General features: G+C 46.7%; 1 long non-coding RNA gene across 1 annotated transcript; it reads right to left on the minus strand.

Annotated features, from left to right (window-relative positions):
- Positions 1-5,531: 5,531 nt before the first annotated feature.
- Positions 5,532-8,118, minus strand: LOC135921912 (uncharacterized). The gene is made up of 3 exons (XR_010570674.1): positions 8,081-8,118; positions 6,557-6,621; positions 5,532-6,173 (listed from the first exon to the last, which is right to left on the minus strand). It is a non-coding gene; the product is annotated as an uncharacterized lncRNA (long non-coding RNA).
- Between the last annotated feature and the right edge of the window lie 3,804 nt (positions 8,119-11,922).

The following is an 11,922-nucleotide window of genomic DNA, read 5'->3' on the forward strand; positions in this document are numbered from 1 at the left end:
CGTAACGCAACATCTTTTTTTACCAATACTTTAAAAAATTTGAATAATAATAGCGTGTTACAACCACATACTTAAATAGCTCCTGCATTGGAAGTATTCCTAGAATGTTATACTTTTCTTTCTGTCTGATTGTTCTAGTCCGGTTCCACAAGTTATGCTATTGACAATTCGTTTGACTACGCGATCAATCGCTTGCTTTTTATAGTCAGAACATGTACCATATAACGTTATACCATATGTAATTACCGATTCTGCTAATGCCTTGTATACAGTAACTCTTAGGTTAATAGGCGTTTTCCCGCGCAGACTGTACATCATGGCCGCGACAGCTCTTAGCATTCCACAAACGTGTATATGGTTATTCCAGGTTAGATGCCGATCAAAAAAAAAATTCCTAAATACTTGACCACACGCTCAAACTGTAATGGTTGACAAATACATGCGTTGCAATGTGGAGCGGGCAGATATACGTTCATGTTAAATGAAAGCACCTTATGTGGATTCCTGAAGCAGATTAGTTTAGTTTTTTGATGATTTATAAAAATTGAATTATGTGCAAACCAGTCTACGACTACTGATATGTCTCTTTGGAAGATTTGACATTCCGAGTTATAGTCACTCATTTGTAGCGCTATCGCAGTGTCATCAGCGTACTGAAAAAGTTTTGATTTCAGTGGTAGGAGGCCGAGATCAGAGACATATATATTAAAGAGTATTGGCCCTAGCGTGCTTCTTCCTTGGGGCACACCACACTTTATTAACTTGAAATTGCTGTAGCTATCATCTAGTTTAAGGCATTGTAGTCGATCAGTAAAACAATTTAGAATAAAATTATAGAAGTGACCTCTGAAACCTAGATTCTTTAGCTTGTTGAGTAATATCTTATGTACTACTGTGTCAAAAGCCTTTGATAGGTCTAAAAATAGGGCTAAGACTAAATTATTATTTTCTATTGATGTACTAATATAGTCAGATAATTCTTCAAGCAGATTAATTGTGTTTTTATTCTTTGTGAAACCAAACTGCGCCATGTTATTCAGAGAATACTTTTCGCAGAATGACTGCATTGCAGAGACCACATGGATAGACAGTTGGGCGAGTTTATTTATTTATTTATTTGTGATACCCTCAAGGTACATAATTGTACATTGCAGAGGGGAGGGGCGCGAATACATTCGAAGAGTAAAAAATGCAGGATTAGTTCAAGGAATTTCCAACGAACAAAAGCAATATGAAAAAAGTAGCAACACATTCATAACAAATCTCAGAGGCTTACATAACATGAAAATACACAAAGAATACACTAACAAGCAGACAATGTTGACGGATAAGTACATAATCATGCCGTTTGCTACCATACATTATTCTGTGTTGGTTAGTGCATTCTTAAAACGAGTGGGGTCACTGATGCTTACTAATGATGTTGGTAGGTTATTCCAGTCGACTGAAGTCCTAGGAAGGAATGATTGTGAGCACGCAACGGTGTTATGACGGGGTACGTTAACTTTATGTAAGTGGTCACGACGAGCCGAATAATAAGGTGCAGGTTGGATCCAAAGAGGGCGAAGAGATGCGTTGTGGTAGTAGATTTTATGAAAAAGGGAAATGCGTGATTCTTTTCTTCGAAGAGATAATAATGGAATTTGAAGGGTTCTCTTCATTAATGTAACACTAGCAGTGCGATGGTAGTTAGCTAAGATGAAACGAACCGAGCGATTTTGCACCGATTCAATTTCGTTAATTAATGTGATCTGATGAGGATCCCAAACGGATGAGGCATATTCTAATTGGGGGCGGACGTATGTCGTGTACAACAGCCGTTTTAATGAAACTGGCGCAAGCGAAAAATTTCTCTTCAAATATCCTAAGGAGCGGTTAGCTTTAGATATTACATACTGTACACGCTGCTTCCAAGAAAGATCGTTAGTTATATGAATGCCAAGATAACGGTAGCATGTAACGGATTGAATGTGGCAGTCATTAAGGGCGTAGGTAGGGCAAGTTGTGTTAGAACGAGAAACCCGCATAGATTTGCATTTATTAATGTTGAGTTCCATGCACCAAGTGAGGCACCAGTTAGATATGTTATTTAAATCGGATTGAAGGGTAGCTATATCAGATGCATTAGTAACTTTTCGATATATAACGCAGTCGTCAGCAAATAAACAAATTTGTGAGGAAATGTTATCAGGTAAATCGTTAATATATATTAAAAATAAAAGAGGACCAAGAACAGACCCTTGTGGAACACCGGATTCAACTGGAGCCGCGTGAGATGTGGAGTCATTAGTTACAACAAATTGGGAACGAGAAGAAAGGAATGATTGGATCCAGCTGAGTACTCCAGGGTCAATGTTGAGTGCGCTAAGTTTGTGTAGTAGCAGTACATGTTTCACTTTGTCAAAAGCTTTAGAAAAATCCAAAAATATGCAATCAGTCAAAACACCGCTATCAAGATATACATGTAAGTCATTAGTGAAAGTTACCAGCTGGGTCTCACAAGAAAAAAAATTTGCGAAAGCCATGTTGACCGTTAGAGAAAAAATTATTTTCTTCAAGAAAGTTTTCTTCAAGAGTTGGTAAGGTCTTGGCTTGTAGCGCGAAGTGAACGCGGACACAGACAGGACGAGCGCTGAAGAGGGCTGTCTGCTCCTTTCTGTGTCCGTGTTCACTTCGCGCTACAAGCCAAGACCAGAGACCACATATTTTTCCATTATATGCGCTATTGTGGACAATATCGCTATCGGTCTGTAATTTGCGCAATCACTTCTCTTTCCGTTTTTGTAGACAGGTCTTACGATTGAAATTTTTAGTTCTTTTGGTATTATGCCCATTTCGAAAATTTCGTTTAGAACCTTTAAAAGTACTTGTTTGAGTCTGTGAAAGTTGATGTACAAATCTCGAGGGCGGATTTTATCAAACCCCGGTGGTTTGAACTTTGCCATGCCTTGAATTATCGTCGAAAGATCAACTTCGGTCATCACTGGAGATAAGCTGAGTGCGCACATGTGCGTTTCGGCTCGTATTCTAAATGTTAGTCACTCTCTGTCTTTTTTTCAGCTTCTCTGCTGCGGCAATAAAAGTTTCATTAAATTTATTAGCAGGAGGCATGCATGAGCTGCCAAGCACTCTTTGAACAATGAAAATGTTTGTCTACCATTTTCGCATCAAGTTCTTTCCCTTTGCATGCTACGCCACCATAGTTTTCAGATGCACCATATTTACTAGTGTTGTGAACTATATTGCAGCTGAAAGAAAAAGCAACATCTGTGGAAACAATAAATTTTATTTTATCATCATCAGCCCATTTATGTCTACTGCAGGACGAAGGCCTCTCCCTGCGATCTCCAATTACCCATGTCCTGCGCGAACCGATTCCAACTAGCACCCGCGAATTTCCTAATTTCATCGGCCTACATAGTCTTCTGCCGTCCTCGACAGCGCTTCCCTTCTCTTGGTACCCATTCTGTCACCCTAACGATCCAACGGTTATCTAACCTACGCATTACATGACCTGCCCAGCCCTATCTTTTTCTCCTAATATCAATTAGAATATCGGCTATACCCATTTGCTCTCTCATCCAAACAGCTCTCTTTTTTGTCTGTTAACGCTATGCCTATCATTCATCGTTCTATCGCTCTTTGCCCTGTCCTTAACTTGTTCGTAAGCTTCTTTGTCAGTCTTCAAGTCTCGGCCCCCATATGTCAGCACAGGTAAAATGCACTGATTGTATACCTTAATTCATTTTCAATGATAACGGTAAACTTCCAGTCAGGAGCTCGCGATTGCTGCCGTATGCGATCCAACCCATTTTTATTGTTCTGTGAATTTCCTTCTCATGGTCAGGGTTCCCTGTGATTAGTTGACCTAGATAAACGTACTCCTTCACAGACTCTATAGACTGACTTGCAACCGAGAACTCTTGTTCCCTTGCCCGGTTGTTCATCATAAACTTTGTCTTCTGCATATTAATCTCCGTCCCCACTCTTAAGGCGCGTTCACAGTGGCGGGAAAGCGCGCAACGCAGAACGTTTCCCCCGCGCCGCTTCCCGCACAAACCGGTTTTTCTCCCGCAGACAGGCTGCTCTGCCGTCCCGCAGAGCGATGGGTCCGGTACCTATTTTTCCCGTGCCGCTGACGAGAACAGCCAATGGGGGCCGACCGTGAACCGTGACGTCGGTCCCAGTTCAGTGACCCCGTCGGCGGAGGCTGCGCGCGTGCTGCGGTACACCCGGCGGTTGCTTTGCCAGCATGAACATGCGACTTGAGGATTTTGAGCGGTTCCTGGAATATATTCGGTCATACCCTTTTCTTTATGACAAGACGCATTGCGACTATAAAGACACGGATGGCAAGACCAACCGATGGGAATTAATAGGACTGGAGTTCGGCCTGACTGGTAAGTTTATTTCGTTGTGGAGTGTCTAATATACGGTGTCGACCCAGGTGTCGGTCAGCATGAGGAAAAATTTTTTCTGCAGCTTCCGAAGCATCATCAAAATTTAGAAATGTCAGGGATTGTTGGCTTAAGATCGTCAGCGGCACTGACGCCACATGTCGGAGTGGGGCACCCGGACTATCCCCTTCCCTCTCTGCTCGTTAGGGTCCTCCCTCAACGCCTCCTCTCTCTACATTCCAAGAACCGCGGCGAGGAAACGCGCGCAGTGTGATCGTCATTCCGAGCAGCTGCGACGCAGCATCGACGTTGACGCTGTGCCGCTGCGGGAAGTCTCCCGCTAGTGTGAGCGCGCCTTTACACTCTCTCTGTTAAGGTCCTCAATCATTTGTTGTAACTCTTCTGCATTGTTGCTGAATAGAACAATGTCATCGGCAAACCAAAGGTTGCTGAGATATTCGCCGTCGATTTTTACTGCTAAGCCTTCCCAGTTTAATAGCTTGAATACTTCTTCCAAGCACGCAGTGAGTAGCATGGGAGAGATTGTACTTCCTGTCTGACCCCTTTCTATATAGGTATCTTCCTACTTTTCTTGTGCAGAATTAGGGTAGCTGTGGAATCTCTGTAGATATTTTCCAAGATATTTATGTAGGCGGTATCTACATATATACAAAAGTGGTGCTTGCTTTGTTACCGTGCGTCACAAGCTATGACTTTACGAGATGCTTTAGATATAGTTAAAGTAAAAGCACACCATCGTCAGAACAGCATCTGAGAGGAACTCGTCGTCTCTGGAAACAACTATTTTTACACTGTGCTTTGTTGCGTATAAAAAGGAGAAGCACTCCTGTGTGATTGGTAAATATATGGCTAATTGAATCTGTGTGCAATATGGGTAGCGCTTCCTCAATTTTAAGTGACACTTCGTACGCCATGTACTTCACAAAATTGACTACATTTTGACGGTCAATGATGACGTAATTTTTTCCTGAATATGGGCACTTTGTCTCCAGCAGTGTTGTCTCGATGTCAGATCTGAAGTGGCTATTTGGGCTGGCGCATAGCCACGGCTGCTTTACGTTATTAAAGCTTGCCATTGAGTGCGGGAGTTGGCCGACGTTGAGGAGGATTTTGAGAACTGAAGGTTTATTTACATTAATTACAGTAATAAAACAAAGTAATGAACAGTGATAAAGTCATCGACGGCCGGCAGTTAATCGGACGCTGCGGCCCGTGGTAAGAAGGGCGAAAAAACTCTTCTCCCTGTCTCTCGCTTTTAACCCCTTCGATCTCTCGGGGTCATGTCATTTTCGGTCAATCGTCGAGCCAGCTCAGGTGTCGCCATTTTCCTCCCATGGTAGGCGCCCGTGCAAGTGCCGTCCCGTTCGGCCAATGGGGACGCTTCAAGGGCTCCGTTGTCCGGGGGTTGACTTGCCTCCGGCGTCTTCTCCTCGCCTGGAAGCGCTCAGCCGGAGGAGACGGGTTGTTGTCGAACGACCTTCCAGAGCCGCAAAAGAGCTTTGCTCGGGACCAAGATCAACTACCTGGAACCGTGGCAGCCTACCGTTGCACTTTCGGGAAGAGTCAAGCAGGGGAGGAGACAATAGCTCGACGTGTGGCGCGTGAGGTGGGAGTGGGCAACCTGTCTGACGGGTCCGGCAACGTCGTAGACGTACCCCGGCGCACCATAATCGTAATACGACGGCGACTGGATGTGGTCGAGGAACTGGAGTGATGCCAGAAAAAGGGTCAGTATCCAACAACGTGCACGATGCTCTGCGTAAGAGGGTGGAGAGTTTATATGCGATTTCATGAAAATAATGCGATGACACTGAAGCAATTAGGTACCACTACATTCCTCTAGTTGTACTGCTTCTTATGCACTACATATTGCATATAGATATTGGCACTCTTTGCTATTATATTTTCTTTGCTTCACTGGAAACATATGTAGTACTAGTCTGATATTTCCTATTCCCTTTTATGCAGTGACTAGCTGCATGTATGTCTATTGGGTTGGTGTGAGAGAGATTTCTGTCTACGATACACCGCGAAATTGCATTACCACTCAGTTATTAAATTTCCATAGCAGAACTGGCACTCACATAAACCTGATGGCTCGTTTAACAAGCTCATGTTAAGTGAGGCTAACCACTCACCTGTAATACGGACAGTTCACTCTTTTGCTCAAAAGCTCTCCATGCCTCTGTCTTCCGCCCTGAAACTAGAGAAAACATGTTTGTTTGTTTGTTTCAGATTCTCATGCAAACTTAGGTCACCACAATTTCAACTAAAATACATGTTTTAGAGCGCAGGTCTTTGGCATCCGTTCCCGCGTTTCGCAGCGCCATCGGCCTCGCCGTAACCATCCTCTGGCGCTCCTGCTGCCATCTCTCGCGTGCGGGCGCGAATCTTGCGCTCCCCCTGTCATAGAATTTCATACAATCATTACTAGAGGGAACTCCGGCGCTAGTGTCTACGGGAGCTGCAACCGGAGCGGTTGTACGGGCATGGGAATTATGGGACGTACATGGATTCGCCTAAATTTCGTCCTTCTGGCTTCAAACGGCTTTGTGATTTGTAAACTCGGCATTTTCAGCAAAATACTGTGTAATAGGTAATTAACTAAACATTATTAAAATTGTCCGACCACAGGATTTGAACACAGGACTAGGACAGAAACGTGATATTGAAACCAGTAAGCCACGCACGTACGTATCGACAAGCGATGTGAAACGCCCTCATGAATTTATCGCGGGAATGAGACGCCTTGAGACGCTTGGCGCGTTTCGATTTTGCCACCTCGACAAGCGCAATTGCTGGTATGGGGAACCAGCGCTGGAGTTTTCGCGGCGCCTGCAGCGCCGCCCTGGCGGTCAGAACGTGCACAATGCAGCCTCCCCCGCGGACGAAAATTGCGTTGCGTGCCCTTAAGGTCGAAGGAAAACAAAAGGGCGCCGACGATACTGTTGCGTATACAAGTGCCACAACTAAGTCGGGATGAGGGAGGATGTATCCTTCTGCGTCTTTCCATCTAAACCTTACGAACAAGAACGGAGGCGGCGTTGGATCCAGGCAGTCAGGCGAGCGGAGTAAGCTCCCGTCTTGTCGCCCTGTCAAGCGGTGTCGGGCTGGTTTCTAAATCAAATTTCGCGTGTATCCTTGGTTTATTCGATAGTGAAGACGGTCAGCCATGGCAGACAGTACCAAACAGCAGAATCTGCAGTCGGTATTTCGTCGGAAACAGAATGAGCAATAGCATGCACCATCCGGCATATGTACCATTTTTCCTTCGCAATGCCACCGCTAAGCCCCTTCCAACGCCACCGCACCAAGTGAACGATACGAAAGGTAAAAATTATCCATTCATTGCCAAGAATTATGTGGGAGGGAAGCTGCCTTGTAATACGAGTTGTATGCGCATAGTGCCGGCGCACGCGCGACTAAGCCACCTATGTGTTTATAAAAATGCGCATGCGGACGAGGACTCGGCGCTGAGATGCATCCGGCAAATTTATGTAATTAGTACTAAATGCCAGGATTGTTACGGATCAAGCAGCGGAGCACTCAAACCTTTGCTTGCGCGTGTCGTCTGATGCGATAAAGCTTTCTTCTCCATTGACTGCTGTGGCGAAATAACATCAGAAATTTTTATGTCTAGCCAGAGGCCAACTAATACTTACGAAACCATAGCGCAGCAGGACCGGAGCCATAACTGCTAGATTTGCGAGGCAGGCAGCCACGCAAGCATGGCATCGATACACGACGCAACCGTTAAAGAAACACACGTGCTCGCCGCGACGCACTGTGAAAAATATATAAAGCTTAAAAAGCTTCTTTCGTCATTTCTTCACTTGATGGCGCTAGCTTCTTTACAAAAACTCCACTTGAAGCGGCGCGAAAACGGAAACATACGAACTATAAGGCTGCGTATGTGTGTGTGTCGTCTGGTTGTGTGGCTGGAATATGCCGCGTTTCGTCGCCAGGGTGGCGTGCAACGCACTCTTTTCGACGCGCCGCCTATCCAGCGCTGGTTCCCCATTAGTAGCGATTGTGGACGTTCGAGGCGTCTTCTGCACTTCGAAGAGTGTAGATTGCTCTGAAATTTACGAAACTAAGATATATATAAAAGAGCTGCGCTCAAATTTCGCATTATGAAGGAACGTAATCGTCAGCAATTTTTTTCTGCTTGTTATTGGTTTTAAGCTCATTAATTGTGATGTCTTTTTTACAGAAATAATTTTGAAGGAAATTCCAGAAAACGTCAAAACACAGGTTTTGAGCATTTTCTGCATGAACACGAGGTTTATTGAGGGCAGCTGAATCCTCAAAAACAACGGCGGTGGGACCAGGCTATCGAGCGGGCGGGAGTAGCACGCGCACTTCTTTCGTCTTGTCCTTCCTGCCTCTTCGTTTGCAGTATCCGCGCTTCTGTTGGTGGCATTCCCCCCCCCCCCCCTTCATCGAAAAGCGAATGGGCTCGATGGTTAAAAAGCGGTGTAAGAAAAAAAAAGAAACAAAAACGCGGTCAAGGTAGACGCAAAGAACACAGCTACAGTAAAGACACACGTACAGCAAAGGTGAAGCGTGACGTGCACAGTCTAAAGAAACAGAGAGGTAACCGTATTAGCTGCACATATGAGCGCTAATATAAAAAACGAAGAAATGAAGAAAAAAACGTAATCACGAACGCGCAACATATGGTTTCATACGTGCGACATGAACGACGTCAGGGTCGTTGTCTACGCCGTGTTTGAGCCGCACTATTCGGAAGGACTTCGTCGTTCACATCACTAACGCATGGCAGCACTTTTTATAGGCCAAAATACCGGCTGAGCAACTTTTCACTATGCCACGGCGGCAAACCACACACCCGCACTTGGTCGCCGGGGTTGTAGCATACTTGTAGGTGAGGGATGTTCGCAGTGCACCTGTGTGCTGCTACTAACCGATGTGCAGCCGCGCAAAATGGCGAGCTTCCTCAGTGTGCTGAGCAAATTCTTCCGCGTCAGTTGCTAAATGCTCGTCGTCTTGACCCGGCAGCACAGCGTCCAGCATCGTATGAACTTCGCGGCCGTAAAGGAGATGAAATCGTGTAAAGCGCGTCGTTTCTTGTACACCGGTATTATACGCGAAGGTCAGGCAATATGTGATCCCATGTTTTGTGCTGGACGTCGATGTACATAGAGATCATGTCCGCGATGGTATTGTTTAAGTGCTTGGTAAGTCCGTTGGACTGCGGATGGTCTTTCGATGCCTGGTGTTGCTCAATTGAAAAACTTCGTCCATGAGCTGTGCTGTGAACGCCGTCCCTCTGTCTGTGATTACAGTGCATGGGGCACCATGACGCAATACAATGTGGCGCATGAAGAACTGCGCTACCTCAGAAGCCGTGTTTCATGGGAGTGCCTCTGTCTTGGCATAGCGGGTTAAATAGTCAGACGCGACAATCACCCACTTCTTACCGTTGGTTGACAGAGGAAAAGGCCCAAGAATGTACAAGCCGACTTGGTCGAACGGCTTAATCGATGGGTTGCAATAAACCGGCGCGCTTCATGGGCGGTGACAGCCTACCGCTTGACGCTTGCCGAAAGACCAGGCCACTAATACATCTCACGTACTCTGGCAAGCGTTCGTGAGGAGCCTAAGTGGCCAGATGTGGGCTCGTCATGGCAAACGAAAAGAATGTCGTGCGTCGTCGCATGTGATGATCCTGTGCATTGCGATTGAAGTCTGGCGTACCTTAGACAAACTTGCGAAAGATGCCCTGAATTCAAGAAAGAGCTCGCGCAGTACTGCCTGGTTGTCTTTCGATAGCGCTGAATTAATGTCGATGTTACCCACTGACTTGTCAACCTTCCCCATTGCTTCAGAAGCAAAACATTCAGCCACGTTCTCTATTTCATCGGCAAACGCAATCCAAGTACCACGGAAAAGGTTTCGATGCTCGTTAGTGAGGCTGGCGACAAGCAACTGAGAACGGCCATCACTAAGCTATTAGCCCCGAGAACGAACTACAGGGGCGCTGCGAGCGCCGCTCGCGTGACGTCAGGGCAAGGACTCGCGCCTGTCGTCTGCTGCAGTTCGGGCGGTGTCCGAGCACTTTCTGCGGTGCTTTAGTTTGCTCGCCCTCGTTCTCTCTGCTTGTATACTTATGGCGGTCGTCTCAAATATATTTTATGACGTCTTCATTTGTGAAAATTTATTCACAGAACTTATTTCTTAGACGACAATGCAGCTCTCGAAGGCAACGCTACAGTACCAGCCGAAGGAGCGCAGACCCGCCCATTGCAGGTTTACGTGCAGGCTGTGCGAAAAGGTCAGGGAAGCAGTCCAAAAACTGGAGGGAAATTGGACAGCCAAGTTCGAGGAGCTGAAAGCAGACCTGAAGGAGGAGCGGGAGAGGCGGTTAGCTTTGCAGGCGAAAGTCGCCGAGTTGGTCAAGGTGGAAGCGGTGCAGGCCGCGCAATTAGTAAGAACCGTGGCCGAGCTTGGAGAAGAGAAGGAAAGGAGAGCAGAACTGCATAGGCGTCTCGATGCGCTTGAGACGCGCGCAGCGGAGAATGATGGGTCGGGACACCAAGCCGGGGGCAAAAGCACAGAAAGTAAGGTAGACCCTACATGCGAAGTCGGGGGCAGGGTGGCAGGGCAAGCGGTAGTCAGCTCGCCGCCGGTGAATCGGCGTAGTTATAGCGAAGCAGCGCAACACGCCCCGCGGGAGGCGACGCTGCAGCCACAGGAAGCCGGGAAGCAGGGAGAGGTAGGAGAGAGTGAAAGGGTGATTATCGCTGGCGACTCAAACATGGCTGGGTGCTCAAAAGCAATTGTGGAGAGGGTGAAAGGCGACAAAAGAGTGGCGGTAGGGACATTTCCAGGGCAGACACTGGGTTCTGTCATGGAGCGAGCAAAAGAAAAGCTCACGGAAAATGCCCACGTGCGCAACCTTGTCGTAGTAGCAGGTGGGCTAAATGACGTCCTGAACAGGAAAGGGCCAGGACTAGCCCAGCGCTTGGCGAAGGGGGTGGACGACTTGCGCGAGCTATCCCCTCAGGTGCAGATCGTGGTGTGCACGGTGCCGGAGGTGCCTGTGCGTGACAGTCACGTACAAAGAGCCGTAATGGCTGCCAATGAGGCAATATGGAAAATGAGCCGAGAGAAAGGCTTCGAGGTTGTCGAAGTAAACAGGGAAGTGAGAAGTTGTGGTGGTTTTAAACGAGATGGGATCCACTTCAATTACAGGCTAGCACGAGAAGTGGGCTGGCGACTTGGGGGTCGCGCTGTTGCTTTTTTAGGGGGCCCGCGGGCGCTCGGGAGGTCAGAGTAGGTAGTAATAAAGAAGGTCCCCTAGGGGAACAGCAGAAGAGCATCGCCGTCGATAAGAGAAAAAGGAGGAAAGCAAGAACAAGAGCTCGCCATGCAATAGGCTACATAAACATGCAGGGCGGCAGAAGAAAGGAAAAGTGGGCAGAGATTGAGGAGCAGTTACATAGAGAACAAATAGGGGTGTATGCGGTTACAGAAACGC

Source organism: Dermacentor albipictus, chromosome 1 (assembly GCF_038994185.2).
Source record: "Dermacentor albipictus isolate Rhodes 1998 colony chromosome 1, USDA_Dalb.pri_finalv2, whole genome shotgun sequence".
Taxonomy (NCBI): domain Eukaryota; kingdom Metazoa; phylum Arthropoda; class Arachnida; order Ixodida; family Ixodidae; genus Dermacentor; species Dermacentor albipictus.